Source organism: Magnolia sinica, chromosome 15, assembly GCF_029962835.1.
Source record: "Magnolia sinica isolate HGM2019 chromosome 15, MsV1, whole genome shotgun sequence".
NCBI classification, from domain to species: domain Eukaryota; kingdom Viridiplantae; phylum Streptophyta; class Magnoliopsida; order Magnoliales; family Magnoliaceae; genus Magnolia; species Magnolia sinica.
Genome location: NC_080587.1, coordinates 20,043,949 through 20,059,976, shown reverse-complemented (window position 1 = coordinate 20,059,976; position 16,028 = coordinate 20,043,949).

The window sequence follows — 16,028 nt, the reverse complement described above, 5'->3', positions numbered from 1 at the left end:
TACCGCCAATGTCGCAGCGCCTGAACAACTGCGTACAACTCAAGCTCATAAGTCGACCACTTCTTTCAGGCTTCGTTGAGCTTTTCGCTATAGATGGCTACCGGCCTGCCTTCCTGTGATAATACTCCCCCAATTCCGATGTATGAAGCGTCACACTCAACCTTAAACAATTTATCGAAATTATGAAGCACCAAGACCGGTGTTGTACACAAACGATGCTTGATCTCATGAAAGCTCTTGTCAGCTTTATCGGTCCACTGGAACGGTCCTTTTTTCATGCAATCTGTTATAGGCGCGACTATGGTGATAAAATCTCGTACAAATCGATGATAGAAAATCGTCAACCCACGAAAACTCCTCACCTCATTAATGTTTGTCGGGATCGATCATTTTCTAATAGCTCGCACATTTTCATCGTCCACACGAATGCCTATGGACGTTACAACAAATCCTAGGAACAACAGGTTGTCAGTTAAAAAATTACACTTCTTCAAGTTAAGGTATAACTAGTTAATTTGTAGGACCTATAACACCTACCTGAGATGTTTCTTGTGCTCCACCTCATCCTGGCTATATATCAATATGTCATCAAAATATACTACCACAAATCGGCCAGTGAACGGTTTTAGAACTTAATTCATTAGACGCATAAAAGTACTTAGTGCGTTTGATAGGCCGAAGGGCATGACCAGCCACTCATACAACCCTTCCTTGGTCTTGAATGCTGTTTTCCACTCATCACGGAGTCAGATACGAATCTGATGGTACCCGCTCCTTAGATCTAGTTTAGAGAACACCTTGGACCCTTCTAGCATATCGAGCATGTTGTCCAACCGTGGTATTGGGAACCGATACTTGATGGTAGTTTTGTTAATTGCCCGACTGTCGACACACATGCGCCAGATTCTATCTTTTTTTTACATTAATAATGCTGGTACAACACATGGGCTCATGTTCTCTCTCAAGAGACCCTTACGGATCAATTCCTCCACTTGCCCTTGAAGTATCTCACACTCCTTCGGACTCATCCGATAATGAGGGTGGTTGGGCAAGCTAGCCCCAGAGATGAGGTCTATGTGATGTTGGATGTCCTTCATGGGGGGCAATCCATCAGGTAGATCCTCAGGCCAGACTTCTTTGAATTCATTTAGCAATAATCTTAAACTTAGAGGGATGTTTGAGGGTTCCTCTTCCTCACCCTTCACCACTACGGCGTATACCTCGCCGGTTTCCTTGGATTCCTCCATGAAATTTCGAATGGTCAAGGGGGAACTCCTCTCCACTTTAGAAGCTTCAGGGTGGTTCTCTGGTTCCATAAGGGTAAGGATTTTTTTTCGACTATCCTTGACGAATATGTAGACATTATCTCGTCCCCGATGGGTCGCATCACAGTCTGACTGCCAAGGTCGACCGAGTAGCATATGACAAGCTTCCATGTCGACCACGTCACAAAGTATTTAATCCTTATAATTTTTACCAATTGAAAACGAGATAGTGCATTGTTTAATTACCTTGGTCTCATTCACCTTTTTAATCCAGCCAATTGAGTACGGGGAAGGATGCTTCGTCGTTGGTAACTGCAACTTGTCCACCATCACTCTTGAGACGATTTTCTCACTACTCCTACTGTCTATGATCACATCACAGACCTTTCCGTTAACAGTGTACCGAGTACGAAATATATTGTGTCGCTGTGGATGTAATTCCTTTCGTGGGGCATACAATAATCACATCACGATCCTTGCCCGTCACTTCATCGCCATCTGTTATTTCTTCAGTGGTTTGTTCATATTCATCAAAGCTATGATCTTCTTCTACGGCCTCATCTTCAGTGCCCCATTCGTTTATAGTCAAGTGTGCTGCGGGACGTTGAGGACAAGTGTTTGATAAGTGGCCTGGTTGGTTACAGCGGTAAAAATTGTTCGACCTTGGCCGAGCATAAGGATTTGGAATCCTACTTGGACCCGCTGTTGTGGGTGCTGCACGTTGAGGTCTGAATGAGCCGCTCCTCGTATCACGGTTTGCGGTTGTAGGAGGTTGAGGACGTTCTCCTACTGGATCTTTTTCTCGTGCCAACACTGGATCCTGCGTGGGACCCATCATGGGGGGTCGAGTTGAAGGATATGGACGAGTAAGAGCTCTTGCAAGTTGTGTTTCTACCCTACCCACCAATTGAATGCTTCATCCACGGTCCTGACTGGGTACATCTGAACTCCGTCCTGAATTATCGGTCGCAACCCACCTATAAATCATGCCACCTTCTGTGACTTAGATTCTGACAAATCATTTCGTGTAGCCAACCGTTGGAATTCTTCAGTGTAATCTGTGACGGTTCGATTTTCTTGTTAGCAATTTTGATATTGCTGGAATAATATCTGCTCATAATCACTGGAGAGAAATCGTGATCGAAGAAGACATCTCATCCGTGGCTATGATGAGATGGGCGCCTTGTTCTAACGGGCTCGTGAGAGTTGTAATTGTTCCCACTATGCAGAAGCACAAGATTTTAATTTAAACACTACCAATTTTACCCTTTTATGATCTGGCACGTCCATATAATCAAAATATCTCTCTACTTCAGCTAGCCAATCGAGGAAATCTTTTATACGTAATAAACCGTTAAAACTAGGAAGTTCAGCCTTACCTCGATAGTCTCTTTCAGCACGATCTAGATGATCACCTCCATGGATTGGTCGTCGGGCAAAACCCTCATTAAGGTCCTCGTCACTAGAGCTTGAATCATCTGGTGCAGCTTTACGGTTTGCCACTAGTAGTACTCTACGAAAATTGGGGTTGCGTCATATAGCAACCATGGGTGGTGGAACAATCAAAGGTGGTGGAGCACCGCCTAGGGCTCGAGGCGGAAGTAGCACATCCGCAAGACGGTCGAGAGTTGCCTGCAGCCCTTGCATGGTCAACTGACTCTCCCGGTGGAAAGCTTCCATTCTTTCCGAAAGATAACGAATCCCTGGATCACCGTCCAAAGGATTTTGATTCATACCTTCGTTGTTTGCCATCGGCCTAAGGGGAATTCTCGCTCTGATACCAATTGACGCAGGGATGAACGTGATGAGGATAACTACTCCGAATCCACGGAGCTTCTCTGGACTCCTCACAGAGACCTCTCGAATCCACGAGGAAAGAAAGTAGAAAATAGAAATAAATTCTAATAAATTCAAAATTGATTAATTGATGAATAAAAATGAGTTCACAATCCTTTAAATAGGGTTACCAAGCAATGGGAAAGAAATCAGAATCAAACTACAACTCAAACTCCTAGAATCCGCGACTTACTATAAATAGTAAACTTACTATTTATAGACGGTCATGATGTCTACTAGTGCGCAAGGTTTTCGGCCAAAAATAGTAAGTGTCCTATTTGTCTTAACCAACCCATTCTCCTAATTATTTTAAGCTCTTTTCACATTGGGCGCAACTCCAAAAGCCCGACGGATGAAGAGTTATAATCAAACTAAAACTTACTATTTATAGTAAAAACGAAATTAAAACAGGGAAACGGCCGTCGATCCAGGGGTATTTAGCAAAACCGGCTTGCGCAACCCGCATAGCTGGGTTGGTTGGCTAAAGTAGCTCGTTCTACCCTAAAATCATATATTTTACGTCAGATAACTCATTCCGGATTGCGAGATACGCCCGATCTTCTGTCATCGACAGGGCCTTTTCCGATCCATATTGGCCATGAAACTGTCAGCGACCCGCTCTACATCAGTGGGCCATTGCCAAAATTGTAGGTTTCAAAATTTTAGGATATCCCACAAGATCAGGAATGAAAATTAAGCCTTAATCCTAATTTTAGCTGGCCCCATGCCCTTCACATCAGATTAGTACACGTGGAGCAGCATTTTCCTTGCTTAAATTGTGATTAAGGTGTTAAAACCCTGCTTTCTGGTGAGGAATCTGAGTTCGAGATATGGATCCACCTTAATTGCCATCAGGACATAATCCTGATTAATTTTTGCCCAAATGGGCCCCTTCCCAAACAGGCCATTTGGTTCATTTATACATGTGTATGCCATGCACTCATAGGAATGTTGTAACTTGCAAGGTCCCTGTTCTGTCACTCGAAATGTATATGGTGATCCAGTCCGTGCATCTGGTGGGCCATGCCAATCAGGGAAAAATGTACAGAAGTCATCACACAATGTTAGAAATTTCAGTAGTCACCGGTGTGATGCCATCTAGCTAACAATATTTTTTCGTTTCTCAACTTTGGTGGCCCTGCAGGTTTGGTGGCTGTCTATGTCACTATATAAATTATTGCAAGTGGATATTTGTTTATGTACCACGACAGGTCAGGAACGGAAGTTTCGAGGGTATTTCAATTGTTCATCCGTTCATGCAAAGGTCAGCAAGTCACATAAAAAATTAAAAAAAAAATTTAAAAAAAAAAAACCCTTTTCAGCCATACTAAAACAAAATCACCTCCAGCTTCCTCCGAGAAAAAGATGCGAATAAGATTTTGCAAAGGTCATCAAGTCAGGTCAGTACTTTAGAAATTCACCAGCAACTTCCTTGAGCAAAAAGTTACACATATCAGACAATTTGGACTTCTAAATAGTGCCATATGTTAGAAATTTACCGTTTCTATTAAGGAGAGACTCCAGATCGGATTATTAGGATTATTTGGTCATTGAGGCTTTTGGGAAGTGACCCATTCCTTGGAAGGGCACATGAGATGACGCATACATGTTTATGGTGGTACCTCCAATTGTGTCTTATCACAAAATCCAGGGCACAAAAACCAAACCAGCTGGGTCCCATCAAGTGACCAGTTGCAATCAGAATCCCCGTACATGTCTGTGGTGAAGATTGGAGTGAATAAAATTTGAGATATCCTAGAGGGAGAGCTTCCCTTCCTTTGAACTATTGAGTAATCAAAAGTATCCTGCATTGTCAAGGCAGCCCACTGCATTGATGTTGTGGAAGCTACAACATTGGCAGCTTCTTTATCCTTCCACATTATCACCATTTTCAGTTGTTGGACATTTCCACGGTACCAAGAAAAGATGGCAAAGCATTTCTCTATTCTTTTGTTCAAATAATGTTGTGAAACATGAATTCTCAATTTCACCACAATTGATGGCCTGCGCCTGTTGTTCAGTACACTCATGGTTGGAGTCCACTTGATTGCATGGTCAGATGATCAAGACCACCCATTAGCTCACCCTGAAAGACACGTTGACGGGAGAATCCTAGCTACCCGATATTCTCTTATGAATGTGGATTTTAAGCTGATTTTTATCATTAGCCCTTCATTTGAAGGCTGTTACTTGCATGTATAGGATTATCTAATTGGTGTCATATTTAAACAGTTTCCATTAACCATATGAATCATGAAATTGATGGATCAAATGGTCCACCCCGAGCCACAGGGGCCTAGTCAAACAATAGATACACATAAATTATTAAGGGCAGGCTCCAAATAGAAAATGGGCCAATAGGCCTTTTATAATCTATTTCAGGGGACCATTTGTAGCCCTATGAACAAAAGACAAATGTTTGTATGAGTAAATGAAGGAGTAGAAGTTTGTAATTATTTCAGAATGCATAGTAAGCAGCTACTAAAGTCTTAGTATTAACTGTTATGCTGATTACAAGTAATCAAATGGCTTGGTTTTTTTGTCAATTAAAAGGAATCCATCTGCCATTGTATTTATTGTTTGGTTGGATATCTCTCTGCCAAGATAACAAGTTATGTGAATTTAATTAGAGGATCCAATATCGGGATTAGGGATTAACCCTTAAATCCTAATTTTGGTGGGCCCATGCCTTCCACTTCATATTTGTACATGTGGAGCGGCATTTTCTTGGATTAATCACACTACAGATGATTTTAGTTTTTTCTTTTTTATTTTATCTGTCACTTCATATTATTGTGATTGAGGTGTTTAAATGATGCTTTCTTGTGCGCAATCAGACATGAAGATATGGGGCCCACCTGAATTGTTATTAGAGCATGATCCTGATTATGCCCTGGATGATCTCCAACCAAAACAGACCATTTGTTCCTTTAAATACTTGTGTTTAAAACCTTGGGATTTTTGCCATCCATCTATCCAAAATCTTGTAACCTGCAAGGTCCTTGTTCTGGTGCTCCACATGCATGTGGTGATTGTTGAAAATCAATGGTTTTTCAAAATAAAAAAATGAAAAATTCAAAATTTTCAAAATTTCAGAATTTTCCCGCCAAAATGTTTTTTGAAATTTTTTGAATTAAAAGTGTGGTGTGTGCTTTGTCTTACATCAGAAATGGTTGAAATCCTTTTGTGGTTTATTGAGATGTTGTCAAGAGTATTCTTACTTGGAGCTTTTGGAGGAGGTGATACACGGGTTACGTGTTCTAATGTGTAGCACTGGAACACACGCACGCGCGCTCGCGCTCGAGCTCGAACACGGGTGTGGGCGAGGGCGTGGGCAGTGTGGCTGTAGTGGCGCTAGATGGCGCACTTTGCACTTCGCACGTGCGCATCTTTAAGGTGGTGTGGATCTGAAATGGCCTGGGTCTTTATAGGTGACTGAGAACAGTCTGATCTTAAATCCGAAACGTTCAGCAGTTTCAGAAAACGGCTCTATGCTTTGAAAGCCAAAAGGTCCGAAAACGGATGGACCATGATGATCCAACGGTCAGATCCTTTGATCAAACGATCAAAAACGTTTGTGATTAATGGACAACGGTCAGAAACATTTTTCAAACGTTCTGGACCATTGATAGCAATCTAGCAACGATCCACTACCTAATGCCTATATAAACCGGACCATTCCAGTCCGATTTAATTATCTCAACTCATCCCTCTCTCCCATCAAATCAGATATAACCCATAAGCTCCATTCTAAAATACTTAGAATATCTCCACCATCTAAGTCTGCCAGAAGAAATCTACTGCGTTAAAATTGTTCCCAGTGGACCTATTGTGATTGCTGCACGTGGATCCAGAAGGCTTGTCTTATCCTAGAAGCAATTCGCCTGTAAGCCATCAGCAGTTGATAAGGGGGTGAATCACTCTTTAAGGACAACGTATTTATACATGATTCAGCCTAGTGAAACATTTGATTTTCGAATTATTATTATTTTTATTTTCGGTGTATCCAAACTCAGATTATAACAGTGATCCAGTCTATCTATCTAGTGGACCACACCGATCAACAAACAATTTGTGGCAGCAGTTACATGATATGTTGAAATTCCTGGAGGTAGACATGTGCTGCCCTCCAGCTAGAAAGATTCCTTTCAATTCCTAACTATGTGGGTCTACAAGGTTGATGGTTGTCGAGATCATTTTTTAAATTATTGCAAGTTTGGTAGATAAATGTTTATGTACTTATAATTAGATGTTTCAAACCATCTGATCATGTAGTACTCCATGCTTTTCAGTACTCGGGTATTATTATGAAGACATAACCTAGTATAAACACAAATCAGGGTACGAATATCAAGGATGTGTGGCTGTATCTGCTCAAGAGAAACTGTGTGATCTTGTAGCTCTTGTCTAATTACATTTTATTTTATTTCATGTGTTAAATTATTTCATTCTTGTATTTATTAGCACTGAGACATTTGTTTGTATAGGCCCTATGGGCAGCCGCTTATATATTTTAAATGCACATGCAAACTTTCCTTTATACTTGATTTATTTCTCTTTCACCACAATGCTCGCTCAGAAAGGAAAAAAAAAAAAAAAACTATATGTGAAATTTGAACTATCTTTAAATTTTACTATTCGGTTTTCAGAGAACGAGTACTAAACTCGTATTATGAAAACTAGGGCGTTAAATATCAGTTATCTTCGATTCTCCATTAGAAAAAGGAATACAATTACCCTTTTATATTAAAAAGAGGCTACAGATTGGACTGCTAGGATTGTGTGATATTTTGGGTTATGGCCCATCCTAGGCATGGCACATAAGACGAAGCATACGTGTCTAAGGTGGTACCTTGAATTGTGTTCCATCACCAAACCCATGACTCAAAAACCTAATCAAATGGGTCCCATCAAGTGACCAATTCCAATCACGATCACCAAAAATGTGTATGGTGGAGGTTGATGAACACAATTTCAGGTGTCCTTGAGGGAGATCTTCCTTTGAAATATGAGCAATTAAAAGTCGGTCAACATCTTGCATTATTAAAGAAGGTGGCCCACCAAATTGATGTTATGAAATCACAGCATTGGAAGCTTCTTGATGCCTTCTTTGTGCTTTCTTTATTCTTCTATTTTGACTCTGTTTTCTCCCACTTTATGTAAAATAGCATACATACGCCACAGTTTCAACATTCTACCTTACACATTACAACCATTTTCAGTTCTTGGGCATTTCTACCTGTGTGGAGAGATAAGTGTCTGAAAGAGAGAGAGAGAGAGAGAGAGAGAGAGAGAGAGAGAGTTCCTTCTCCCTTTTAAATCTTCTTATTCCCTTTTTTTTCTTCTATATCATCACAACTGTGGTGTGGTACACCGGTGTGTACGGCTTGCAACATCGTCTGCCCCTACTAGAGGATTTGACCGTGTTCTTTGGACTGTCTACCTCCATTGATATATTTGGGAGATTACCTCTTGACTTAGAGGATCAGCATCAGGCTATTCATTGCAGAAATCTGTCCACACGATCGTGATTGCACCAAGGTAAGATCTTAACCATCCATGTTAAATCATTGTTAGAAATTTGATCTTATCTCACATGGAGTGCTCCTGGGAATTGGTTCATTAAAAATACTGGGTTTTAGTTGTGTTTATACCTAAAGAATCCAACACCATCTCACCCAATAGATGGCCTGCCACCTGTTGCTCAGTCCTTTCATGGGTGGAGCCCACTTGGTTGCATGGTCAGATGATCAAGATTACAATCCCAACTACTTGATATTTTCTGTTGAATGTGGAGTTTTGGCTGATTTTTATCATTACCCGTTTGTTTGAAGGCTATTACTTGTATGGATAGGAATGTATTGATGTCATATTTAGACAGTAGCCTGTCAACCATGGGGTTCGGGAGATTGACGAATCTGATGATCCACCCACAATCCATGTTGGCCTAGTCAAATAGATACTCAACCATATATATGGGCTGGCTCCAAATAGAAAATGGGTCAATATACTTCTTAAAATCTAGGAATTTTTCCAATTGGCCGCTGCCTTTTGTGTCATGGACCAAAAACCTCCTACTTCCAAACTATTTGTAGAGAGGTGTCTACGGCATGTCTAAAATTTTCAATGCACTGACGGAACTCGATCTGATCAGGGATCGAGTCTGAGTCCTCTGACTTGATCCGATCCGTTGCACTGCTGGCCTGACCCGAACCGAGTCGGAATCCGTTAGGGAAACCAAGTCGGATCAGGTTGGGTACGTTTAAAATCTTCTGTTTTATTTTTATTTTTTTGAAAATTTAAAGAAAAAAAGATTCTCACCCTTAAAAAATTCGTAGGGCCCGCCATAACGTTTATTTTCCATCCAATCTGTTAATAAGGTCACAACTACATGGATGAAGAGGAAAAACAAATTTCATATTGATCCGAAACTTCCGTGACCTATAAAAGAGTTTCAATGGTAAAAGTTCAACCCTGCATTGTGGTCCACTAGATCTTTTTATCTGTCTTATTTTTCGGTTCAAGCCTTAAGATGAGCATGCCAAATGGATGGACGGTTTAGATATAATACATACCTCATGATGGGACCCACAACTTGCTGATGTCGATACACGGTATACACCAGCTGGCCTGGCGCGTGCCGATCCGCTTGCGGATTTCCTGCAAAAGCCTACCGCAGGCAAGGATGCTTGGTGGGGCATAATTCAATGTATATGAGAAATCCATTCCGTTTATTTGTTTTGAAAGTTCATTTTAGGACATGCCACCAAAAATGAGATGGATACAAAACTCAACTGGGCCACACAAGAAGAAATAGTGGGAATTCATCTAGCACCGTTGAAGCATTCTTATGGCCATAAATGTTTTGTATCAGGCTATCTTTCTGGTTTTTTCACTTCATCCCATTGGGAATGACCATATAAACGGATTGGATAGCATATAAACGTCAAGGTGGAGCCCAGGAAAGTTTCAACAGTAGGAATTTCTTTCCCCAATTTCCCCTCTCGTGTGACCCACTTTAGTTTAGTATCCTTTTCATTTTTGGTGGCACGTCCCTAAATAAGCTCACAAAATGGACGAAATGGACTTCCCACATGCATTGAAGCGGGCCCCACATAGCATCCTTGCGTAGGAACTTGCCTTCACAGGAAAATCGGGCGTCCATTTTCCTACGTCAGAGCTCGGTGCTGGATGCGAACCGTGAGCTGAAACTGTGGTCAGTACTCTGTGGACCTCACCATGATGTATTTATTCCATCCATGCCGTCCATATATTTTTCTAGATCATTTTATACTATTAAACCAAAAATGAGGTACATCCCAATCTCAAGTGGACAACATTACAAGAACGGTGTTGAATGAATATTGTGTGGATCGGATCGGTTCGGAGTGGCCACTAATCTGAACTCGACTCAATGTACAGTCGAATCTGAGTGGACCCACTTGATCAACCTGATCCTGGTGTTCGGTTCAGATCGGATCGAGTCGAATCCGTCGGATCGGGTCTGATTCTGCCTAGCTCTAGCCACCATAATGTTTGTCAGAAGTCCACACCATCCATTAATTTATCGTATCATTTTAGTGTGTGAGTCCAAAAATAAGGCAAATCGAAAACTCAAGTAAACCACAATGGGAAACGGAAGGGAGGAAAATGTGTACTCTTGAAACCTTCCTAAGTCCATTGTGATGTTTTTATATGCCATCTAAACCAGTCATTAGGTCAATCCCACTGGGATGAATGGAAAACACAAAAAATACTAGCCTGATCCAAAACTTTGCAGCCCCATGAGATGTTCAGCATGATTAGATTTCAAGACATGGGTCCCACGTGTATTGATCCTGATTGTACCGGATGATCCCCTGCTCAAACAGACCATTTGTTCCATTTACAAGCATTTGTTTAAAACCATATGATTTATGCAATGCAGATGCATCCCAAATGTTATAACTTCATTGTTCTGGTACTCGACATTTTTGTGGCGAGGCAGTCTATGCATCTGGTGGACTGCAATGATTAGTATATAAAAAATAAAAATTAAAAAAAAAAGTGTGCAGCAACCATCACAGTGATGTCCAAAATTTGAGGAGTGAGAGGTGCCAACTAGAACACAAGATACTTTCATCTTCCAATGTACAGTGGGTTGTAGACACTTTCATGGCAAAGATGGACCAGAGAAGGCCCATTCAGAGGCAAAAATGATCCAAACTGTCAGAACTTTAAATCAGTTATATCTCGCAAATTGAGATGAGTTTTTTGACATATTATATATGATTTTGGGTAGGAGAACCTGTGTAAGCTAACCAACCCGTTACGCAGAGTTGCCCATGCTGGATTTATGAGAGTCCATTAGATCGACGGTCAAAAGTGTTGTTTTTTATGTCTTAAATCAATTCAGAAACAGGATCTGTTGATGCCATCGACAAACCATTCAATGCAATCGAGCACTATTCGATGCCATCGAACAGTTGCTCGATCCCATCGAGAATTTTTGAAATTTCTCCATTTGGATGTTGGACTAATTGGGTGCATGTTCGATGCCATCAAGCTTAGTTTCAATGTCATTGAGACCCATCGAAATGCAATTGAGGAAATCTAAAATTTTCATGTTTCGTCTCTGGACTATTTTGGTGTTTGTGAGATTCCATCTGATCAACGGTCAAAAGTCCTGTTTGCTTTCATTTTTACTATAAATAGTAAGTTTTAGTTGGAGTATAACTATTGATCCTTTGAGTTGTAGTATCGTGCCCAACATGAAAATGGCTTGCAAAAATTACGAGAATAACATGGTTGGGCTATATTGGACACTTGCTATTTTTAGCCAAAAACCGTGAAGTCTAGTAAGAATAGAGGTCACATGTAAGTTTACCGTTTATAGTAAGTCACGTTTTTAGGGTGTTTGAGTTGGAGTATAAGTCTAAATATTTGTCCTAAGTTTGAGATCCTTATTTAAAGAGTTGTAAATTTGTTTTTTATCATTAATCAAATTATTTCGAATTTATTAAAAATTATTTTTGCTTTTATCTCTTGCGGATTCGAGAAAGCTCTATTAGGAGTCCAAGGTGCTCCGTGGATTCAGAGCAGTTATCCCCTAAGGAAGACAGTGATCGACCTCATCACGTCCCTCCCTGTGCCATGTTGACCCTGCGCAAGGTTGATGGATGTTTGGATGATAGACCATTGTTTATGTACCTAGCAAACAGATGTTCTAACCATCTAAAGGGTACATGATATTCAGCATACATGTCTATGATGAAACCTCAAATTACGTCCCATCACCAAATCCATGGCACAAAAGCCGTAACTATATGATTAGTTGCAATCACAGTCACTGTATATGTTTATGGTCAAGATTGGATTGAGCATAATTTGAGGTGTTCTTGAGAGAGTGTTTCGTTTCTTATTGAAATATTGAGTAGTTAAAAGTATCCTACAGTATTAAGGAAGGTGGCCCACCATATTGATGTTATTAAAGCAACAACATCGTTAGATTCTTGATGCTATCCTTTGCTTTCTTTGTCCTTCTCCTTTGACTCATTTTAACACAATTCATGGAAAGTAAAATATGTGCCACAGTTTCATCATTTTCCATTCCACATTATCATCATTTTCAGTTGTTATATATTTCCACAACATAAGAAAAGAGAGCAGAAGCAATTCTCTCTGCTTTTGTTCAAAAATCGTTGGGAACTTGTAGCAATATAAATAAAAACAATAAAAGAAACTACTCTATTTAACCAAGGGTGTCAAAATATGAGTGGTAAAGAAATGAGACATACACTTTTCCGCGGAAAAAGATGATGGAAGCTTTTCAATCCCTCACCTACTCTATGAAATATGGATCATAAGTTGCTAGGTCCTGTATGGATAGGAGAAGAAAATTGAGCTCTTCCATCCAAATCCAACTCCTAGGGCCCTCCTAAGGGTGTTTTATGGATAGGCTAGGGGATTGCATCATAGGCTTTAGGTGTTAGGATTGTTGATTTGGATCTATAAGATGATATGGATGGCTGGGATGGATTGGATGGATAGCTAGTATGGATGTTTTGGTTGATGGATGGGTAGGATGGATGGAATAGATGGTTAGGATGGATGGGATGGATGGTTGAGTTCGATGGATGGATGGGTTGGATTGATGGATGGTTGAGTTGGATAGATGGATGGTTGAGTTAGATGGATGGAATGGATTGGATGGATGGGTTGGATTGATGGATGGCTGAGTTAGACGGATGGAATGGATTGGATGGATGGTTGAGTTGGATGGATGGCTAAGATGGATGGGATGGTTGGGTCCAAAGGTTAATTTAAAAGGATGCTTGCATCTACCTTGTCTTTGGTATATGACAATTTGAGATGCATTCGACTCTATTTTTTTATATTTTTTTTTTGTGGACTTATCATTGTGATTTCATGGATTTATTGAGATTCCTTATCCGAGAATCCAGATCCTAATAGCGCCATTTATCTTTGAGAAAATGACCGTTTTGCCCTTATATAATTGGCAACCAGCTATACATGAGTGTGAGGCCACAATTGAGGGTTATCCGACCGGTCCAATAGGCTCATCCTACCGTGAAAATGAGATGCCCTGAAAATCAAATAATCAAGTGGGCCATCATGCAAAATTCGAAGCTCATGGTAGAGAGCATTGGGGTCATTAGGTGCATATTACTCTTTAGTCAATCTCAAATTATTCCAATTCATATCAATTGTACATCCAGAGACGGCCTTAGCTAGTAGTTACATGAGTATTTATCTTCGTGAGGGAGCGGATTAGGTGAAACCTGGATCCTCCAAAGTAGGTGGGACCCCTAATCATTGTGGGGCTCATAGTGATGTATGTACCTTAAATCCACACCGTCCAACTGTTTTGAAAGCTTGTTTTAAATTATGATCCAAAAAATGAACTAGATCTAAATCTTCTTTAAGTGGATCATACCACATGAAACAGTAGTGATTCAATCCCCACCATTAAAAACTTCATGGGGGCACCAGAATGTTTATTTTCCATCCAACACGTTGATAACATCAAAAAGATCTGGATGAAGAGACCACACAAATGTCAGCTTGATTCAAAACTTTTGTGGCCTACTTGAAGTTTTTAATGGTCCATTACCGCAGTGCAAAAAGCAGTGGGGATTGAATGTCTACCATTGAAACCCTTAGGCTTCACAGTAGTTTTGGATCAGTAATATGATATTTTTTTTCCTCTTTCCTCTAGGTCTTTGTGAACTTATGAACAGATTGGATGGAAAATAAATGTTATGGTGAGCCCTAGGGATGTTTTAACAGTGAGAATTATTGTTGTAATGCCTCGGATTTCGAGGGGCCGAGTAGGTACTCGGCTCCCGAATTCCCAGGTGTCACATATGCCCTACTAGGTTTTAAAATATACATAATTTGTTTGTTTCATAAGCAATGAAGAAAAGTGGACCATGCAGTATAAATCACGACTAAAATAGTAAACACATGTGCAACTATCATAGAGTAAGCAGATCCGACAAAAAGATAATGTAAGTAAACATGAGGGACCGTGTCCCATAATACATATAATGTAGAAATATAAACCCTGCCCTGAACCCGATGAGTCTTATGACGGCCTATGGTGATCTGCCCAAAAATTGAAAGTAGGAGAGCTCCTCCTCCTCGTCCATACTCACCCTATCTAGCGCGTCAAGCTCTATGACACCTGCATCTAAGATAGGGTCTGGTTGGTGTTTTAAAACACCGTCCCAGAGTAGGAGTGAGTGTTCAACTCAGTTGATACCATTATCAATAAGTTACGCATATTATCAAATACATAGACAAAGTAAGTGAAAAGAAACCATTCATAAAATCCTAACTACTCTTATTAATGCATATGCATGGTTTCATGATATGATGCATGCCCTTACTTCCAACATTCCCTCAAGCAACAGCGTCTAACGACTGCAATGCCCAGCACTCCCTCAATGCGACCTCAACTGTTGAATCGTCAATCCTAACTAATGCAATGTGATGGTGAGATGTTAGCTGAGTATTTAATTAAGTCTATTCATCCAGCATGATTAGGGAAGCTAAAACACATCCATTTAATCAATGGCCTTATCCAGATCACTTGGCCCAAGGCGGCCACAGCGGCTCTATGCCTGCGATCTATGAAAAATTTGAGTATCATCCATCTGTCTCACAAATCAATAATTTCAAAGGTATGACACAATAGTTAAAGATATAAGGATCAACTCGGTATGAGTCGTCACCTAAACACCAGTATGATTACTTAGTTCCGAGGTGCAGGCTTGTTACATAACCAAATTACCGCAAGGAATGGCTCGTCGCCCAATTCCATTAATGCCCAGGTCGTTCGAACAGTAATCTAGCATGGAACCATCAGTCGGGTAATTTGACGGGGGTCGTTCGAACAATGACCTATCACCTCCTATGCTCGCTGGTCACTATGGGGAGGCTCGTCACCCCAGCGTAGGCTGACAGCACAGACACAGTGTCTCATACCACCATACCCGGGTCCTGAGTCTTAGTTACTCACTGGTCACTACGGGGAGGCTCGTCACCCCAGCATAGGCTAACAATCAGACACGGTGTCTCATACCACCATGCCCGGCTCATGAGTCTTAAGGATCGTATCATTAACGGTTAATAGTGGCCTCTTAAAGGTATGAGGTATTTTAGATTCAGGCAAGCGTGTACATACATGGTTAACGAACATGGATAGTGAGCTGGTCAGCCAATTTGTCCGCTCTAGACGAACTATAAATTGTACGACATTAAGAGCAACGTCCCACGTAGTCCGCTTACAGACGACTATCCGTAATTTGATTAATTGGGTCAAATTTACCCATGGACGGCGCTACCAGAGGGGTTGCCCATGTGGGTTCTGAAATTTGTTAGCCGATCTGGAAAGGGGATAGGGTATAAATGAATTATACTAAA